We start from the raw sequence: 21,128 nt of genomic DNA on the forward strand, positions 1-21,128 counted from the left end.
AATGTGTACTTACCGTCCCCAAAAGACGCCCGAGAATGTGTAGCCCTCTTTGTGACTGTGCCAAGCTGGAAATAGCTTGTAAATTTAATCACAGGAATGAGTAAACATGGGCAGTTCCTTGGAATGGGATGAGCCCAGTGACCCGGCCCGGCCCAGCGGCCCGTAGGAGCATCGCAAACCTGGGGCCAGTGCACACGGTTCCCATACGGCTTGAGGACGGCAACCTGTGCTGTGAGGGGCGGAGGGCGGTGTGGGGGGGTGTTGCCTACTGGGAAATGCTCGTGCGCTTCGGCTTGCTCCCCATGTCTATTTTCTGTGGTGCCCTCCACTTACTGAACCACAGCAGCCCCAGCCGTGTTCAGGGTTTTGATCTGGCGACCCCGGTGCTTTCAGGTTGTGGGCATGCAGACCTGGGCACGGCGGTGTGCACTCTTCACTGTGACTTACTTTGGAAAGTAGACACACAGAAGCATGTGCGTTTTGGAAGAATGCACTAAAAGGGAGTGGACTCCACTCTGCACAGGAGAGGAAGATGGTGGATGGGAGTGGAAGAGAGCGTCAAGGAGACAGGGATTAGGAGTGTGCGGCTGAGGGGGGAGGCACAGGGATCATGGGTGGGGAGGAGGCTCTTAATTCAACCTCCTCTAGAGGGACCAACGTTTATAGGCTTAAAAAACAAAGCCTAGTGCTGGTGGCACATGCCTCTAATCCTACCTACTCAGGAGGCTGAGATCTCAAAATCATCATTGAAAGCAGCCTTGGCAGAGTCTGTGACTCTGACCTCCAGTGAATCCACCAAAAAGCCCGAAGTAGAGCTGTGGCTCAAGTGGTAGAGAGTGCTCGCCTTGAACAAAACCAAACAAATGAAAAACCTCAGCTTCCAGATCCCCTAAATTCAAGCACTGGACTCATTCAAAAAAAAGAAGAAGTGAAGAAAGAGTAGGGCTACAGTCCAGGGCAGGCTCGGGGCCCTGGATTCTGTCCCTAGGCCCAGGAAAAGAAAGAGAGAGAAAGTGCTCGCGGCCCAGGTCCACCCCCTTGCCTAGCACTCTACTTCTGGGTCAGAGGTGGTCATGGAGCGGGAAGCTGGCCGACCACTTGGCACAGTGGGCAAGTGGCACAGTGGCCCCGGCGGGATCCCAACCATTCCACTGCCCCAGCGCGTGGCTGCTTCCTCTCCTCTCCCTTTCCCTGCCCCTTCCTTTCCCCTCTTCCTCTCTCCTTTGTTCCTTTCTCTTTCCTTCCTTCCTTCCTTCCTTCCTTCCTTCCTTCCTTCCTTCCTTCCTCTTTTCTCTTTCTTTCTCTCTCTTTCTCTCTTCCTTTCTTCTCTCTTTCTCTCTTTTTCTCTTTTTTCCTTCTCTCTTTCTTTTTCTCTCTCCCTTTCTTTCTTTATTTCTCTCTCTTTCTTTCTCTGTCTCTTTCTTCCTTTCTTTTTCTCTCTCTCTCTCTTTCTCTTTCTCTCTTTCATTCTTTCCTTCTTTCTTCTTTCTTCTGGAAAGGTGCCCAGAGCCTGGCAAGTACTAGTGCTCTACCTCTGAGCCCCCTCCCCGTTCCTACTTATTTCTTTGGCAGGTAAGCCACAGAGCCCGGGGTTTCCGAGCATTTGGAGATTGACAGTGGAGATTCCAGTTCTTCCCTGGGCAGCTGCCCAGCCATGCCAGGTGGACAGGTTGCTTGGCAACAGCCTTTGATTTCTCATGTGTAAACCTGGGCAGTGACAGTCTTGGCTGCCCAGTGCTGCCTTGAGGACAGGCGTGTCCCAAGCTCAGCCACTGCGGCCGTGGGCAGCGCTGGAATACTGTTTCTGCTCTATGGACAGCCGGGGCTTGTAGAGGGAGTTTCTCTGCCCATGGTTACGCTGAAGGTGCTGAGGGGAAGGCAGGTGTGTCAGGACCCCAGTCGACACTGCCCGCCCCACTGACCCCCACATGGCAGGGGTGGCCTGGTTTTTTGTTTGTTTGTTTGTTTTGGGGTTTTTTTTGGCCAGTCCTGGGCTTGAGCTCAGGGCCTGAGCACTGTCCTTGGACTTTCTCAAGGCTAGAACTCTACCACTTGAGTCTCAGCACCATTTCCGGCTTTTTTCTATGTTTGTGGTACCAAGGAATCGAACCCGTGTCTTCATGCATGCTAGGCAAGCACTCTACCACTAGGCCAAACTCCCAGCCCAGGTGGCCTGGTTTTCCCTGTCTCCTCGGCTCCCTCTGAGGCCTGAGACCAGGAACTGACCACGGGCCCCAGGCAGAGGCGGCTGGCACACACTGGGCAGTCAACACATGCCTCCAGGAGTAAGGAAGGAAGCAAGGGACCAAGGTAGACTGGAGTGTGGTCGGCAGCAGGCGTCCCGGCTCCACGAGTTCCAGGCCCAGCTGGGTTCCTGCAGGGACTGGAAGCTGGAAGGCTTGGGGTTGTCCCAGATTAAGGAGGAACAACAAGTTAGAGCCATGTTTTTTACCTTGTTGACTGCTAGGCAGCCACTCTCCATGCCCATTGCTTTCCCCTGGACCCCTGGAGAGACCCCAGCCCCTGGGCAGCAAGCAGCCTCCCGCTGGGGGCTGAGAGGCATCTGAAGCTGGGATTGGCACCTGCTGTCCAAGCCTGAGCCGAGGAGCTAGACACTGCATGGGGCTTCCTCGCCTCTCCTCCTCAGTCTCCTCGTTTTTACAGTGAGGAAGAGAGTAGCCTTTGTCTTGAAGGGTAATGGTGGGAGGAAGTTGGTTAATATGTGCCGTTTCTGTGGGGTACCCGCTTAGCTCTTGTTTCCTAACCTCACCTACACATGCCGCCACCTGCATGTGTCCGTGCTGCGTCGTTGGCCTCTGTGCTGTGACCCTGGGGCCCCGGGCCAGAGGAGTTGGGCTCAGGTGTCCCTACTGTGTTGCCTAACCCTGGACAGTCCTCTCTGATCCTAGTTGCCTCTTGGCCTGGGCCACCGTAGGTATTCCATTTATGTCCCTTCCCTGACACCCACCCCGGGGTGGCCCTGGGGAGCTGTAGACTGTCACCTCATCTCACAGAGCCCTCCTGGGGGGACAGGCTCCCACACAAAAGTCCACAGGAGCATGGCAAGGCCCCAAGCCCATGGCAGAAGAAGCCCCTCTCCTATCAGAGAGCGTGGCTTGCTGTAGAGCTCTTGCTTAGCCTGTTCCAGGCCTTGAGTCCCACCCTCAGCACCCAGAGGAGAAAAGTGCAGCAGGGTCTGAGGTCCCCCAGTGTGTCACTGTCCTCTCATGGGCGCCATGGCACACCTCACGTCCTCCTCTGCATGGAGGCCTCCCAAGCCAACCTAACAGAGCTGGACTGGAGCTCCTCAGCCCCCGAGCTCTTCTGCTATGCCTACCTTTCTTCTCAGCTGTAGCTTGGGCAGGGGGAAGAGGTGAATGTGGTCAACCCCAGTCCAGCGGCTGACAGCAAGAGGTGCCAGCTGTCAACAGCCATGTGCAGACTCAGTGTCACCTCTTGCCATCTTGCTGTGACCTTAAGCTCTATGACGCATGCCACAGGCTCCTTGCCTGGGCCCTAGTTCATTACCACACCACAGCCCCGAGCACAGGGCCCTGCAGTCAGCAGGTGCTTCACACATGCACACAGCCCCTGGGCTCTGCCCCAGGGATTGAAGACCCAGTGGTGAGGGGCAGGCCCCTTTGGGGAGCTGTGCTGTGGTCGGGGAGACCCCATGGGGAGTACAAAATACAGTCACTACACATGGCACAGCACCTGGAATGGGTCCCAGGAGCTGTGTGGCAGGTCAGCGGGGAGTGCCAGATCTAGAGACAAAGATGAATGCCTCATGAGATCAGAGGCATGGGGGGTGGCAGAGGTGGAGCTGGCAGAACTGGGCGGGCTGCTGCTAAGCAGGGAGTTATGGCAAAGTGCAGCGTGGCTTCTGGTCCGGACTCGGTCTATGGAGGTGTCAGGTCTGTGGAAGGGCTTACACATGGAAGTGAGAGCATGCGACTCACCGTCTGCGAGAGTCCAGCTGGCTGCTAGAAAATGGGCCGTCGACGAAGGGAAGGAGGACGATGAGGGAGGTCTGACATGGGAAAGGCTCAACCTCCCGAGCAGACCAGAGCAGCACCTCGGAATCCCCCAGACCTGAGCCTTCTGAATTATGAAGAGATAGGGAGCAGAGAAGACACACCAGTAAACAATATGGTGTAAGAGCAAGGCACAGAGGCTGTGAGGACTGGGCCAGGTGCGGGTGTCCTGTCAGCTCCCTGGGCCATGGAAGCAACTGAGACTTCTGAGGAAAGTGTTCAGAACCCCACACATGCTAGGCATGTACCCCGGCCCCTGAGCTGAACTCGAACAAAACTAGTGTAATAGGATGCTTTGGGCTTGACCTGCAGTCGGCATCTCAAGTAGATCCGAGGTCACTGCTGACATTTCAGAATCAGATTTCACATAAAGTTTACATCTCTGTCTTCTCTGGAGACACCCCAACTTGAGCAGCCTCCTGTGGATTCCTAGAGGGGACCACAATGTGTGGACTTTTCATACTCTGGAGTGTCTGTTCCACTTGGGTCTTTTTTTTTTTTCTCTTTTTGGTAACTGTCTAGTAGTAATCTGTAGAAAAACTGGGATCTTTTAGTGAATGGAAGCTGTGTTTATTTACCGTGATCCAGCCATTTGGAGGGAAGATTCACACATGCGGGGCAGGGAGTTTGGCCTAGTGGTAGAGTGCTTGCTTAGAATGCGCGAAGGCCCGGATTCAATTCCTTGGCACCACATACATAGAAAAAGCCGGAAATGGTGCTGCAGTTCAAGTGGTGGAGCTCCTGCCTTGAGAAAGCCCAAGGACAGTGCTCAGGCCCTGAGCTCAAGCCCCAGGACTGGCAAAAAAAAAAAAAAAAAGATGCCCATATGCCCTATTGCACTATTGGCTGCCACACAGGGGTGCCTAACATCCATCAACAAGTGAATGAGAAATAAATTATATGGCTCCATGTTGCAATATGTCAACAGAAACTAAGAAATTGCTGAACAAATGCAGAGACAGGGGTGAGTGTTATATCCCTAAGAAGCCTTTGTGTTGAAGATTTGCTCCTCAGCCCCTGGCTTTATTGAGAGTTGGTAGCACTTTAAAGGTGGGCTACTGTTGGAGGAAGTGAAGTCACTAGTCCTTTTGCTCTGCTCCTTTCTCTTTCAGTCTTTCCCCTCCATCCTAAGGTCAGGAGGTGAGCAGCCTTTCTCCTCTCAGCCTGGGGCCATGGATGCACAGCTTTGCTGCACTGGAGCTTTTGAGCAGCACTGGAGCCTCTGCCCCCGTGAGTCACAGTTACCTTTCCTCTCAAGAGCTTAGCTTTCACTGTCTTGCCACGGTAAGGGAAAGCTGACTATTGGATCTCACCGGACCAATTCCCACGACGGGGTGGGGCTCAAGTGGGTGAGCCCTCTGTTATATGAGATCCTGGTTCTGATTTTCACACACCACCAAGGGGGGGTGGTGCAGGGAGAGATATAGAGGCACACATTCGAGGTTCTAGTTGTCAAGTGCTACTGGGAGCTGGTTGTGGCCTGGGCTATGTGGATAGTGAGATTCTATCTCCAAAAATCAAAACAAAACAAAGAAACAAAAGGGCACTGGTGGCTCACACCTATAATAATCCTAGCTGCCTGGAGGCTGAGATTTGAGGATCAAGGTTTGAAAGCCCTTGAAGGAAAGCCCACGAGACTACTGTTTTTAAATAACCACCCCAAAACTGGAAATAGTGCTGTGGCTCAATGCCAGCCTTGAGCACAACAGGTCAGGAGCCACGCCTAAGCGCTGAGTTCAAAAACAAAGCGAGGACCATTTAGCCAGGTGCAGTGACTCAGGCCTAGTAATCCTGGGAGCTGGAGAGCTCAGGGGGACTGCATTCCAGGCCGGGCCAGTCCAGGTGAGAAGCATGCGAGACCCCCCTGTCAATCCAGGAAAGGAAGGTGTGGTGTTGTACTCTGGTTATCCTAAACTCCCGAAAAGTGGAATTAGGGAGGATTAGGGTCTGGTCCAGGTGAGCCAGGAGCAAAAATTCATCTGGGAAAAAAAGTTAGATGAAAGGAAGACAGGATGGGGTGTGTCTCACATGGTAGAGTACCCACCTTGCTGTACTTATAGGTCCTGAGTTCAAACCGCACTGCTGTCAAAAGAAACACCCTCAACCCACCGAAATGTCCTCTTTGTATTGGAGTATTTTGTGTTTTCTCATAGTAAACAACTGTCACTGCCCCTGTGTCTGACCCAGGCTTTGCAGGCGGGTGTATGTTTTATTACTATTGGCCTGAAGTTATGTGCTCTTAGTAGGTTCTTTGTCACACATATGCACACAGTGAGTATTTCTGCACAGTCTTTAGTTTGCCTAGTGGTTCTGTTAATGGTGTTTTTCTAATGAGAAAATTTGATTTTGGATGAAGTCCAATGGCTCCATTGTTTTTAGGGTGACTATTTTTCATGTCCTGATGAAGAAACCTTTACCTCCTAATGTGTAAAGACGTTTCTGTCCTTCACAACCTCAGCTCTCCTCTCTACACTTCCTGTCAAAGTGACATCTGTAGATGGTGTCAGGTAACCACCAAAGTACAGTTGTGGCCTTGAGCTCTCAGCCTCCTACGAGCTGGGATTACAGGAGAGTACCACCGTGCCTGGCTGGGTGGATTGTTCCTCATACCTATAACCTGTCCTCCCAGCTTCATTTCAAAGTGCTTTCCTTTGTCATTGACTTAATACAATTTGCCTTGCTGTGTTGTTGTCAATGCTTGTTTAATGGTCATAACGCATCTGTGTTTATGAAGGGCTGCTCTCTTTACAACAGGGCACAGGTTTCGAGCTCCGGGCTCAGGAATCTTCTAATCTGACCGGGAGATTGGCGTCACTGTCTGGTGATGCAGTGCACGTGGTTTCTCACGGGCAGGAGAGGGCGGAGAAATGGTGGAAACCTGCGTGCTGCTCGGGGCAGGTCTGGAGGCCTTGCTGGGGACACAGGCACGGACCACAGGCCCAGTCCACATCCGCCATCTAAGGGACTTCATGTTCACCTTTGCACGTGGGCAGCCTATAGTTAGTCTTCTTTGTTTTCAGAAGAGAGGAAAAGGGTTTTTCCACCAGAGACCCTCTCCTTTGTTCTGTCTCGCTTAGCATCTTTGGCTTGTCTCGGGAAAAGGAGCAGAGAAGGTACAATCTGGAGGGGCCGTCAGAAGAGAGAGCAAGCCACAGGAGATGGAGTGAGTCTGAGTCCCAAAGAGTGGGGATGCTACGTGGAAGCAGAGGCATACCTCAATTCAGGTGGGTGCAACAGCCCGCCATTCAGCTAGACTCCCAAGTACAGGATTGTGTAGAGTCCCGGGGACCGCGTGTGCTGGTGTACCATGGAAAACCCCCCAGCTCGCGTCCTCCCATGCCAAGCTCCTTGGACAGTGCAGGCCTTTATCTTGGTTGGTTGTTCCATGGCTGCTGGCGTGATCTGAAGTGGCCTCCCGGTGGGAGCCTGAGGGAGAAGGCCCCAAGGAGGCCAGGAACAAAGGTCCACCAGCCCTGGCTCTGTCTGGAATTTCACAGGGACATTGTGCAGTCACTAAACTTAGCAGCAGGGCCTGTGGCCTCCTCTGCTAAGTTCCTACATGCCAGAGCTGAGGATGAACCGCTGTCACTGGAAAAAAAGTGCAACAGGCTGGGCTCTGAGGACACCGAGTACCCTGTGGGGGTGGGTGGGACACACGATCCTAGAAGGCAGTCCCTAGACCCAGTGGAACCCCTGGCGTCCTGCTCCCTCCCTTACCCCAGGGAAGGCCCCGTGCTGTGAGCTTTTAGGGTAGAGTTTGGTATTTGGTTAGTTATTCTTTCCACAAATATTGATTGCAGGCCAACCATGTGCCAGAGCCTGGATGCTGCTCAGGGAGACTACAGTCTCCTGTGGGAGATAGAACTGAAAAGGAGACCCCCAACCAAGAGAAATCAAGGGGACTGCCTGGAGGAGGCCATCTAATGGAGACCCAGAGGAGGAGTAGGAGGAGGAGGAGAGGAGGGAGAGGGAGAGGGAGAGCAGTCAGTGCTTTGAGAGGAAGGGGCAGCTCTGTGTCCAGGCCCACTACGACGCCATTTTGACCGTTCAGTTACTTCTTGGAGGTCGTGTCCACACAGAAGGGGCCACCTTCTGTGGCCTCCCAGGTGTGGTTGGAACCCCAGCTCCGTCTTTCTGCTGTGATGCCAGTGAACCTGTCTGGGCTTCCATTTTCTGTTCTGGAAAGTGGGAATCGTAACATGTGCTTTGTGTGAGGGCCGTCGTGTGCTAGCTGCTGTGCGGAGCCTCAGAGGGCCTGTGTTCAAGGGAGTGACTCCCTCTCTGTCCCCCAGCTGGCTCTTGCCTGGGCTCAAACTCAGCAAGGTTGTGACCCACCCCTCGCAGCCCCTGCTCTGTGGCTGAGGAAGCTCTGGGGTGTGTTGGGGGGGGAGGGGGAGAGAAGGGGGAGGGGGAGGGTGGCCCGAATGCCTGGATTGGAACCTCTGTTCACCTACCTGGCTCTGCCCATCTCCTCATGGACACAGCGAAGGTCATTCCCCCTTCTGTGGCTAGCAGCTGTCAGTGACTGGCTCCAAGGGCCGTCCTGGGCCTCCCTCCAGCCAGCCCTTAGATGGACAAGAACAGCTTTCTGCTGCCCGTCCCCTAGGACTGCATGCACCACTGACCCACATCTGCCAGCCAGTGCCATGAGCTTGTACAGGCTGGAGGCAGGGCTCTGCCACCCCTCCCTGTCCTGTCACTGCTCCATGACTGCCCGGGGGTGGGGGGTGGGGGACCTAATTCCTCTGGTGCCCAGCCCCCCTCCTGGACCACAGGTCTGTGGAAATCCTGGGTCTCCTCTTTCACACATTCCCTCGGGGATCTACTGAGTGCCTTCTGTGTGGCCAGGGCATCTCCAGTCTTCTGTCCTCGGCCTGGGCGTCAGGTCAGCCCTTGCTTTGTGCTTGGGGGTCATCGCAGAGCTAGCAGGACCCGAGTGAGGAATGGTATCCAGCCTGCTGGCTTGGCAGCTCACTGCAGCCAACCAAAGGACTCAGGAGGCCAGCAGGGAAGACTCACTAGCCAGCCAGCAAGAGCAGAGCCTGTCAGCTGACCCGAGGGCACCCGCTGTCCTAAGCTCTGGCAGGGTGAACGGGCCAGATCCTGGCTCCTGCATAACTGTGCCTAGAGAATCCCTGTTCCAGCAATCCATTCTGGTGTAGCCTGAGTCTCTGTCCCCTGTCTGACTATGGTGCTACTGCTTTCCCAGCCCTGCCCATTCCCAGCAAGGCCGTGGCTGGCACTGCTGGGACAGGAGGCTCTGTTTTCTGTGCAACCCCTGCTCTGTGGCTGCAGGGGTCACTGGGGAAGTGTGAGAAAGACCCAAACCCAATTTAGATTCTAGCAGTGGACATGACCTTGATAATACCCTTGATCTGCAGTTTGCAAAGCCAGCTGCCCCAGGCCCCTTGCTCATCATTCCAAGTAGGCCCTACCTGCCGCTTTCTGGCCAGTTTGACTGGTCTGTAGGTTGGTTGACAGGGCTAATCATAGCTGTTCTTTGGCATAGGAGTCCCAACACAGGAACGATTTTTGAATGTGGGACTCGGGTTGTACACTATGGGGACTTGGCTCAAGTGGTAGAGTGCCTGCCTAGCACATGTGAAGTCCTGAGTTCAAACCCCAGCACCAGAGAAAAGGAGAAGAAAGGATGGCTTCCAGCCTGATGGTGTCACACCCATCTGTAATCCTGGCACCTGGGCCGCGGAGGCAGGAGGATCACAAGTTGAAGGTTTACCTAGGCGGATAAAAACAGGTGCCGTGGCTTTGCTGCATCACACAATGAGGTCACAGTTAGAACTTGGTGATTTTCTTGCTTTTCCCCCAAAGCCATGAAATAGCCGTCTCTACTCTGGCCATCTCAACTACATTCAAGAGAGGATGTAACAGAGAAAGGTGAAGTCCTTTCTCTTCAGAAAGCACAGCAGACTTGTGTTGACCCCTTCTTGACCCAGGCTGTGTCATGGCTGCCTCTGGAGTCTAGGAAGCTGAGAAAGAGCACGCTGCTGCACAAGAGATGCTGGGTGCATAGTCTGGTGGCCACTCTACAGGGCGACGGGGGGTAGTGGGTTCTGGTTCATCTCCCCTTGGATTCTGTGGGCCTTGGACCCTACATTTAGGCTGAGCTGGTCCAAATATATTTCCAGTCCAACTGTTGTGGATGCCAGGTGTACGGCACCGCCAAAGACGGTGGCTGCCGGGGAGTGGGGGCCTGTCAGGGGCCACGGCTTGCTCATGGGATCTGATTACCATGCCAACAGCTGACAGCAAGGAGTCTAGGTCCCAGGCCTGGACCAGTGATGGTCAGAGGGAATGGAGGTGGCTCAGACGGGGTTGTTCAGCTCAGGCCTCCTGAAGACACAGGAAGGGGGCCTAGAGTGTGTGAGCATGCTGGCTGCAGACAGAGCAGAGACCCAGACACGGAGCCAGGACTCAGGCCTTGCCTGTGGTCACCCGAGGGTCACACCGCGTGAGGCCCTCCTTGACCATGGACAGACTCCTAAACTGAATCTAGAGAAGCTGTGACCCAGGAAGATGTGGGTGAGCTGAGGAGAGTGGGAAGGGAGGGAGATCAGGGCAGGGGGACACCCAAAGCCCAAAGCTGCTGCATGCTGCATGCTCCAGCTCAGCTCAGCTTCCCTGCTCCCAGCCCTGGCTGACTGCTTCCTCACTGGTTTCCTGGAGGTCAGAGAGCATGGCTGGTGGGTGGAGGAGGCTGGGGTGGGAAGGCACCCCACAGTTCACATCTTTATCGGAGTCTGGAAGTTTCCTCAGAGGAAAAAACAACACATAGACCTGCAACACTTACGCACACCCATACCTGACAGGTGAGGAAACTGAGGCAGGTGGCAGTGCCTCTGCTTCAAATGTCCTTCCCTGACTCAATGGCCTCGGCACTCCACGTGGTGTTTGGTGTGGTGCTGAGCTCAGACACCGAGGGAAGCTCTGGCTTCCTGGCTCTGAGGGGACACTGCCTACCTGTTGGTGAAGCTAAAGCACTGGATAGCAGCTGGCAATGAGGACAGCCCAGCAGTGGGGCACCGAGGACCTGGAGTCTCCGCCCAGGAGGGCATGTCACCGGGCTTATTCTGGCACTGCCCCCCTGTTTATCAGTGTCTGGATAAAGACCTTGGCTCCAGTTGAGACACGGGGGAGCTGCCAACCCGAGGGGCCCCCAGTTAAGCCCTGGAACAATGGCTTCTTAGTGGCTTTTGTGGAGCCAGATTCCTGCTGTCCAAACCACCCCACTTCCTGCCCCAAACCTGCTGGGAGCCGTGGAAGGCGCCTTTATCCCCTGGTCCTGAGCCAGGGGAAGAAGTGTTAATTCATCTCTGGGCCATTCCCCAAACCTCCACCCCGAAACCTGTGCCCGAGGGACCTGCACAGACTAATGAGCTTGGCAAGCCTGGGCCCCAGGGCTTATTTAGACAAGCAGGGTCCCCCAAAGGTCTCTGTTCCCTTTGTCCTTCAAACCTGAGATTCCTGCTTTGTTTACACTTGAAGTTCAAACCAAGTTTACACCAATTCAGAGATGAGCCCGGCTCCTTCCCTAAGATCCCTCCCACATTCAGGTAGCATCTCCCTGTCCCACCAGGGGACACAGGAGAGCTTAAGATCCTAGAGCCCCAGCCCCATGGCGAAGCCCACTGTCGGCAGAGGGGGCCGGCCTGCTCCCGCTTGGATTTGTCAGATGCCTTGGTCGAGTGGGAAGCAGTGGGTAAAGAAAGAGTTCAGAGTCGGGGTCCATGAGGTTGGCTTCCAGAATTTGTTTCAGGAAAGTAGAGTGGCCTTTGTTGGGTGGTTTTGAGAGTGGGAGAGAGGAGTGAGGGAGGAGAGATGAGTGTGAGGCCGGGATATGTTCCATGCCTGTGGGGTAGAGGTCATAATGAAGCCGCCTTCTACAACCAATGTCTGCTAATTAAGTAAAGCCAAAAAATGTCTTGGAGTTGTGGAGGCAAAAAGCCTATTTCAGAAACATGACACCGAGTTCATAATTCAGAATGATTATTTGTGCTAATCTGGCTGGTTTTAAAGTTACAGGCTTCCAACATCTTGGAAGTTATTATTTTTTAAGAGAATGATTGACCTAGGTTCTTTACTTTTATGAAAATGAGTTGGCAAAGGACCTGGAATTTCTATCCCTGGGCTGGGGTGTCTGGCAGAGCTGCTGCTGGGGTAGTGATTGGCGGCTGTGTTACTCACGTCCTCAGGTCCAAAGGAGAGGAGGCCTCTTCTCAAGGCTAGCACTCTGCTACTTTGAGCCATAGCAATACATCAGATTTCTGAGGGTTGATTGGAGTCTCAGGGGCTTTCCTGCCTGGGCTGGCTTTGAACTGCAGCCCTCAGATCTCAGCCTCCTGACTAGCTAGGATTGCAGGCGGGAGCTCCTGGCGCCCAGCGGAATCACCGGGTTAAGACCAGCTGAGCAACACCCCCATCAACAATCCAAGAAGTATGTTCTGCCCGGTGCTATGGCTCACACCTGTAGCCCCAGACACTCAGGGGCTGAGATCTGAGGATCACGATTCAAAGCCAGCACAGACACAAAAATCTGTTGAGCCTTTTTCTTTTTTTTTCCCCCGCTAGTTCTGGGGCTTGAACGCTGGGCCCGGACGCTGTCCTTGAGCTTTCTCAAGACTAGCACTCTACCACTTGAGCCACAGCACCATTTCCAGCTTTTTTCACTTACGTGGTTGCAAGGAATTGAACCCAGGTCTTCGTGCATCCTGGGCAGGCACTCTACCACTACGCCAAACTCCTGGCCCTCTGTGAAACTCATATGCAATTAATCACCAAAAAGCTGGAAGTGGCTCATGTGGTAGGGTGCTAGCCTTGAGTGTAAAAGCATAAAGACAGCACCCAGGCCCCGTAGATTTAAACAACTTACAGCGAGTCACCGAGCGCCAGTGCCCTCTGCTTGAGTACAGAAAGATCACAAAGTACCAGTACACGGCAGAACAATTGTGCTTAGCATCTGTGGATCACAGACACTGACACCCAGACTGTGCCCTCAGAGAATGTTTCTCCAGGCAGTACCCCATGGCCCGGTGTGCAGTGTTGGGAGCATGTGTGCTGCCACTGTCACTTCTCCTCCACTGGCAATTTGGGTTGGGGCACCTGAGGACCCCACACAAACCTAAACGTACAAGTCCATAGCTTCATTCCCGTAGCAGCCCCACACCTGGGGAGAGCATCCATGTCTGTGTCCATTAGCCCATGAGTGGATGAATACTGATGATTTCATGTTGGTGGTACTGGAGTCTGAGCTAACGGCATCGCGCTTGCCAGGCAGGTGCTAAACCACACTTGATCCCCAGAGCGGATTAGCACTCTGCCTGAGCAGGGACAGGGAGGGGAACTTAGCGAAGACACTAGAAGCCATTGGGTCAGATGCTTCAGAAGGGTCAGTTCTGTGGCATGTGAATCGTATCCCAAGAAAGAAGTTATCGAAAGCAGTTGTTGCTGTATGTATTAGTTTGTTTCCTAGGAGTGCTGGAACAAAGAACCAGAAACCAGCTGGCCTGAAGCAGCAGTTACCTGTGCCCCAGGCATGGCGGTGCCAGCGGTCAGTACGCCCGTCCTGGAGCCACTCCTCCGCCTCCTGTAGCTTCTGGTGACGGCTTTAGATCCTTGGAGTTGCCTCACTCTGGTCCACAGCCTTGTCCCTGTGTGGCTGGGTGACTGGTCCCCCCCCCCAAGGACCTCACTCAGCCTAATCAACCCACACAGACTTGTTTCCAAACACATCACTTTCATAGCTAGTCAGTAAAAACGTCAGTGTGTCTGGCTGTCTTCAGTGGGACACCTCTCTGAAGGGATGGCATCTACCATAGGCAGATGTGAGACCCGCGGGAGAGGAGGCCACAGAAAGGGGCCCTGCAACTCATTCTGTGTGACAGCCTGTGAATCAGGACCAGACTAGCAGGGTGGTGAGGATTTGAACATGTGGAGGAGGGGGAAGACTCAGCTCTGGGAGCAGAGGCTGCAAAGGCTCCGGTGGAAAAACACGGAGGCATGCTGGGAGGGTCTGAGAGAGACTCTTGGAGGAGCTTTGACTGCCAGCTCAAGGAGGTAGTAGCTTTTAGCTAGACTCTGCTGAGTCTGGCCCTCCTAAAGGAAGGGGCTGCCTTCCTGGTCTGAAGAGCGGGGGCCATTGTGCCAGGGAGCCATTATGGAAAAGGTAGAGACACTAGACCAGAGCGAGGACACTAACAGAGCTGCACAGAGCCTGTTCTGGAGGGCTGGACAGGGCCCGACACCCCACAGATTTCCTGCAGCTGGGGGCCTGCAGTCTACAGGAAGCAGACCTTTCTTGGCTCCATTGATCAGCTCTGATTAGAGGCTCAAAGCCAAGGTGGCAGGGAGCCAGAGTGTCCTTTGGGTTGTTAAAAACTTTGGCAAACATTTTCTTGTTTTGCTGGAAACATTCCTACCTTGGTGGCAACAAACCCTGTGTTGTCTGTTTCTTTTTCTTTTGTTAGTTTTGGAAGGGGATGCCTTGAAGAGACCCAACTTCTGAATCGAGTAAAAGCAGATTGTTTTCTTTTTTTTTTAAGTCACTTGATCCCTTGGAAAATTATTGATCATTAGTTTTTTTTTCTTATAAAAAATTAAGGAAAGTTTATGCTTTTGGGGCAATGTAATGCTGAGCTTTGTATGTGCCAAAAACAAGAATCTGATATTTCAGCCATCGCCATGTCTGAGCTGCACGCTCTTCTCTAGGTGTGGCACCTGCTCCCTAGCTGTCATATGGGTCTGTCAAGCCCCAGCATCTCTAGGCACCGGCCAGTTTCCCCTTCCAGTGCTCAGAGAAAAATCTGATGTTATCAGGCTCCAGGGGCTCCAGAGGCTGAGATCTGAGGATCATCGTTCAAAGCCTGGGTAGAAAAATTCAAGAGATTCTTACCCTAATTAACCATCCAAAATGCCAGGCTGGCTCAAGTGGTAGCGTGCCACTCAAAGCAAAAAGGCTGAGAGAGAGCTCAAGGCCTCGAGTTCAAGTTCAAGCCCTGGAACATGCATGCTTTCATGGCGTTGGACTTTGGTTTGAGCTCACCCTCATTCCAGGGAGGCTTCTCAGTGTGGGAAGTGAGCTTTTGGAGAGAGTCCTGGTGACAAGGCCCCTAGGTCCCTGGGGGAGCTGTCATGGGACCCCTGAGCTCTGAAGAGAGCAAGAGCAGGCTATCCCCCAAAGTGTTAAGTGCTTTGTCATTTCCAACTTTTCCTCTTTCTCCCACACAAAAGTCGATGGTTCTGCTACCAGGCTCTCCCCAGAGGCTGGACACTGGGACCACCTGGTGTTAGACTTTGAGCCTCCAAAACTTCTCTCTCTCTCTAACGCTAGCCCACATCGAGTATCTCGTTCCAGCAACACAGAATGGACTACTATAGGCCTTGCCCCAGCAGTATGTGCAGGCAGCGCCTGGGTGGTGCGTGCCTGCTACAGGAAGAGGAGCTGCAGGGTTCCTCAGTCCAGGGGCCCCCACCCCAGGGGCCCCTGATGCCCATGTGTGTTGCAGGGGTCCTCGACCCACGTCCCCACGCCTGTGTGTGGTTGCACTGTGGAACACGGATCTTCCCAGCAGAAGTCAGTCATCCCAACAATGGTGTGAAGCCTAGCTACCACTGCTGGATGCCCACATCCTCTCCCTCGTTACCAGGAAGCAGCCAAACCCAAGGCTGGCCTTCTGCTTACCACACCTGTCTCAAGGCCTGGGGATACCAAAGACATAGGCAAGACAGTGTTTCCTGTTCTTTCTTGGGATGCAGACAGTGCCCAGGGCAGCTACCACGGAGGAGCCTGTCCCCTGCCTCTCCAGGTCCCCAGACAACGCCGCCACACAGAGGCGCTGAGGGTGGAGGTGCAGGCAAAGAGTCAGTCCCCGCCATTGGTCAGTGCTTGGCATTTCCTGCCAGCCATTCTGTCCTGTTCTTCTCCATTGCTGCCAGTCTGGAATGTGCATCCAAAGCCCTGGGATACCGTAGACTGGCCGAGAGAGATGGAGGGAGAAGAAGAATCCTCCCTGTGCCAGTTTAAAGACTGCTAGGAACACACACTTGCATGTCCCCTGATGTGGGTCCAAGTCGTGCCTCTGCTCCTCACCAGCGGGGCCTCAGTGTTCCTGGCTGTCAAATGGGCGTTGCTGTCATTGCCCACCCTGCCGTGTCGCAGTGAGGGCTGAGCCACGAGCACAGACTAGAATCTACAGGTTCACGGCCTGGCTCTGCATACTACCTTGTGACATTGGATAGGTCCCACCACCTCTCGGAATGTCTAGAAGTCGTCCCAGAGCTGAAGAGACGCCCCCAGTCCATGGGTTGTGTGTCTATAATAAAGCAGTGGGATTGCTGTGAGGACCTGCTGAGGAATGGCCGGAATGCAAAGACACTGGGCACACGTCAGCCATAAGATGTGGCATCTCTACAGATCGGTGTTAATATTGCTTCTAGGTTTCGGGCACCTCGTGGAACCCATAGCCAAGAGGACAACGCAGGACAGCTATGGGTCAGCCACTTCCTGACCCCCCCCCCCTGTAGTTGCAGACACTGCACAAAGGCATCTGTGTGATGTCAGCCAGCGACGACGCCAGCTGATTCCAGAGTTGGGTGCGTCCACATGTGTCCCAACCCAAGCAGATGTGCTTTCATGGGATCTGGATTAAGAAGGTGAGAATGGGGCTGGCATTGGCGGAAAACTCCTCCTCAGCTGTCAAAGCTTTGTCTTGCAGGAACGGTGTCGTTCTGAGACACTGATGGAAAGCAGTTTAAGCTTTGCTATGTAAAATATGGTGCTGAATTTAGGATCAATAAGGGAAAGTGCTAAATTGGTTCGCACCGTCTGCTGGGGAGGAAAGGAAGCAGAACACAGGCACCATCCGCCTGTCTTCAGCTTTGCCAGGGCAAAGAGTGCCAGTCTCTCAACCCACTCTTCTCTCAAGGCCTGTGTGCTTTATTGCAAGCCTGTCGTACTCTGCTGTCTTGAAATGTTGGGGAGATCTTGACTGGTAGTGTGGATTTTTCTCTGGTGTCTGCCCTGAGCCTGCATGTGATGGTCAGGGGCTGGTCGTCTTGAGGCTCTGGCTAGGGTGCCAGCACATGCTCCCAACTTAATGAGGCCCAGGTTTCTGCTGCCTGGAGGGTCCACAGTCAGAAGCTTCCAGGGTGTCCAGGGAGCTTGAGGCCCACAGCATGGGACAGGACAGGAGTCAGATGATCTGGAATCATATCCCGTCTCTGCCACCAAATTGCTTGTTGGCAAACAAGGAACGGAGTTGGGCAGGAAAAGGACACTTTCCTGGGTCTCACAACAAGTGTGGCTGGAATCTCCCCGGCCTCCTCGTCCCTTGTGTCTCCCAGAGGCTGTGGGTGAATGGGATTGAGATCCTGTTAGGCCCAGAGGGAGACAGGAATGCCCGTACACGTCCCCCACACCTCCCCGTCTCACACGGGCAGGCAGCGAGAGTCAGTCACTGCAGTGCTACCTCAAACCAAGACGTGGCATCCCGGGGACACACCCACAACTTGACAGGAAGGAAGAAGAAGATACTCATTCTGGGCAGGAGTGTGTGTGCACACCCTTCACAAGGCTTGAACTCAGGGCCTGGGCACTGTCTCTGAGCCTTTTTTTTTTTTTGCTCAAGGCTGGCATATCACTTTGAGCCACAGCTCCACTTCTGGTTTCCTGGTGGTTAACTGGAGATACGAGTCTTCCATAGTTCTCACCAGGATTCTTTGAACCATGATCCTCAGCTCTTAGCCTCCTGAGTAGCGAGGGCTACAGGTGTGAGTGCCCAGGGCCCAGTGTGTGCAGAGCTTTTCCTAATGTCCAGTTCTATTCTGCCCTCTCTAAGGTCATTGTTATCTAAGGGCATCAGTGTTCAAGAGTGGTCAGCCTCATTTTTACAGACATGAGAAGGCATTTTTAAGAAAGCAAATTATGGTACAACCATAAGTAAATGACTCTGGAGCTGCCAGAAGGGGCGAGGCTGGTCCAGACATCTGTGTGTGTCTCTGGATACATTGTTTCGGTGACCTGTTAGGGACAAAGCTGACCAGCACTGCCTATTAGAAGCCTCTTGCCCTCTACTATCAGCAGACCATTCACTTAGCTAATGAGTGAGTCTAGGGCCGCAGGAGCTGGTCCAGTCTCTGCTGGGCTCTTACGCGCCTGCTCTTCCTAGCCTGGAAGGCCTCGGAACTGGTCCTCCATCACCTCAGTCACCCCGATTGCCTCTTGCAGGTCTGCTGGCCAGCCGTGGCGTGCCCACGGAGGTGGTGAGAGGCAGGGCTGCCTCTCGCTGAGAAGGGGCATGCCCTTCCCTGTCCCTGTGCTGTGGAGACAGGATGAGGAGACCACTGGCATAGTCAGAGCTGGCGGTAGCTTTCGGAGTCTGTGGGTTCCGCATTCAAGGCTGCCATTTTGTACCAGGGACTGGAGTAACTGCAGATCAAGAGGCACCTGGGATGGACCCCCCACCCCCCCACAGACAGGGTGCATGACTGGAGCATGGGGTGGGTGTGACCCCTGCCAGGGAGTAGAATCTGCTGGCTGGGGTGTGCTGTCCACTGTAACTCATGTCCTTTTCTGACGTTTTCACTTTGTTTCAGAAATGAAGTGTTGAGATGGGAAGGAAACGTTGTGGGACCCTGCTCCCTCCCTCTCATCCCCTTTCCTCTCCCTCCCTCTTTCTCCCCCCCCCCGCCCCCGTTTGCTCTGCTTTGTGCTATGCACTGCCTATCCACAAGACCAAAAGCAATTATAGACCAAACCTCTGTCCCTGTCCCGTGATCCCAAAGCTTCCCTCTTTCAAGTTGATTGTCAAATTCTTTGGCTCCTTTGCTACCCCCAGCAGTAAAGGGTGGCATGCAGAGGACCCCGGCCCACCGTGGGGACCTCTTGGCTCTCAGAACTGCACGTAGTGATGGCCCAGCAGCCCTGCAGTGTGGGGTGGGGTAGAGGGGGTGGGGGCTCCTACCTGACTGACACCTTCCCTCCTGGGTGGCAGACCACAGTGCCCACTTCCGGTGGTTCTGCAGCCTGTGTGGCCCTTCCAGCCACAGGCCTGCTCATCTGGAACCCGGCCACCCCCAGGCGCTTTCTAGACTGGCCCAGGGGTTCAGGGCCCCCACAGCACGGGGGGAAGCTGGGCCTTCCCAAGTGGGCCCCGACCAAGACGGGGACTTCTGGGTAAGTGAGCAAGGCTGGTTAAGTGGTAGAGTACCTGCCTAGTGAGTAGGAAGCCCTGAGTTCAAACCACAGCACTGACAAAAACTGGACCTCCCCAGACCTAGAGACAGGAAGCAGACTCGGTGATCTTGGAGGTGAAGGGGCGGGACTTGCTGGGGTTATGGCTTCCTGCAGTGGTCACGGCTGTGTTCAGATGGTCCATCGGCTGGGTCGTCATCGTGGCAAGTGACTTCACCTGCCCAGGGAAGGTGGAAACACTCTGCTGGAGAGAGGTGGGTTTGCCATGCTCCCCTGACACAGCGGGGTGGCGGGGGAGACCTGTGCCTGGGACAGAGACTGTCAGCGACCTCGTTGTTGTAACCTTAGTCCTGAAAATGCTTCCTGAGCAGCTCCGAGGCTGAGTGGGGCGGGGGGGGGGGGGAGCTCAGGGGAGCAGAGCCTCTGCTAGGGTCCCCCAACAGGACACCCCCCCTCTCCTCCTCCACGCCAGGGCAGGGGGCCCGACATGCATCTGCATGCAGCCTTGTCAGGGAGGGCTCCTCCTGGGAGCTGCCTGGGGCCTGGCGGGCTGTGCTGGGAGTGGGGGCAGAGCGCACGTGGGGCTGCACGTGCTGTGACGGGGAGGGGCCGGCGCACGTGGCACTCACTGTGGCTGCTTGCAGGCCCTGGCAGCCAGGGCCCCGGCCTGAGCCAGCACTTCCTGGGCAGCCTTGGGACCCAGAGTGGGTGGCCCAGGGGTTGCTTAGGGGCGGGAGGACCCCCGCCAGCCAGGGGTAAGAGGCCCTGCCCCCCCTCACCCTCAGCAGCTTTCCCAGAGGCCTATCTCACCCTCAGTGCTGGCAGAGCAAACGCCAGCTGTGAGGTCATCCTAGATGTCCCCTGTCCTCTTTCCCAGCACCTCCTGCCGGTGCCCTCCAGCAAGCCACCCCACGGTGTCTTCCTGCCCCCTTCCCCACCCTCAGGTGACCATCCAGCCACGTCCTCTCCACCAGACATCACAGTAGCCCCCAGCCTGACCACCAGCGTGACTGCCATCCATGGCCTTTCCAGCAAAAGCAGTAGACAAGCACTGACGATTGTCCAGGGAGGGCCCTGGAGGAAAAGAACAGAAAAGGAGTTACGAAGATGATCCCGGTAATGAGAGGGGGAGTCACAGGACCCCAAACACTGAGCTATCCAGGAAAGCCGCAGGATGGTCTCAGTAGCTCGGTGTGCCGTGCCCCTTGAGCCCTGTGCCCTGCAGGCTTGGGTTACGTTGGGGGGGTGAAGGGGTGGTTTGGTGGGGGTGAATTCAGTATCTCCTCCATCCCAGCCTCCTGAATAAAGGTTGTAAAGAGTTGTAAGCTGTTCAGGAAATTTTCTTTCCTTTGAACAACTTACCCCTGGAAACAGATTTTGTTTTATATTCAATTGTGTTTTATTATCAAAACGATGTAAAGAGGGGTTATACTTACATTCATCAGGCAGTGACTAATTACCTCTTGAACAATACTCCTTCCGATGTTTTCCTCCTGGTTTCCCTCCCCCACCCCCTCCCAATTATCTTGTTTTTTTTTCCCCTTCCCTTTCCTATTTCAAATAAATAATAGATTTTATTTTAAAAATACGTATTTTTTATAGTACTGGGGCTTGGGGGGACTCGTGCTACTGCTTGGCTTTTTTGCTCAAGATTAGTGCTCTGCCCTGGGCTTTGCTTCCATGATTGACTTTTCACTGGTTAACTGGAGATAACAGACTTCTCTGTTCAGGCTGACTTTGAACCAAGATCCTGATTAGCCAGGATTACAGGGGTGAGTCACCAGCACCAGGCATTTTTGGTTACTTCTTTTTCTTCTGCATTTCTAGGGTTTGCACATAGGCTTCCTAGGCAGGCTGTCCACTACTTGAACAATGACTCCAACTTTATT

The 21,128-nt window shown here is 54.2% G+C and overlaps 1 long non-coding RNA gene across 1 annotated transcript; it reads left to right on the plus strand.

Annotated features, from left to right (window-relative positions):
- The first annotated feature begins 16,630 nt into the window (after positions 1-16,630).
- LOC150042908 (uncharacterized) lies at positions 16,631-20,552 on the plus strand. The gene is made up of 3 exons (XR_016533540.1): positions 16,631-16,700; positions 19,320-19,493; positions 20,184-20,552. It is a non-coding gene; the product is annotated as an uncharacterized LOC150042908 (long non-coding RNA).
- The last annotated feature ends 576 nt before the right edge of the window (positions 20,553-21,128 follow it).

This window comes from Megascapheus bottae, chromosome 33 (assembly GCF_031878675.1).
Source record: "Megascapheus bottae isolate mThoBot1 chromosome 33, mThoBot2.hap1, whole genome shotgun sequence".
NCBI lineage: Eukaryota > Metazoa > Chordata > Mammalia > Rodentia > Geomyidae > Megascapheus > Megascapheus bottae.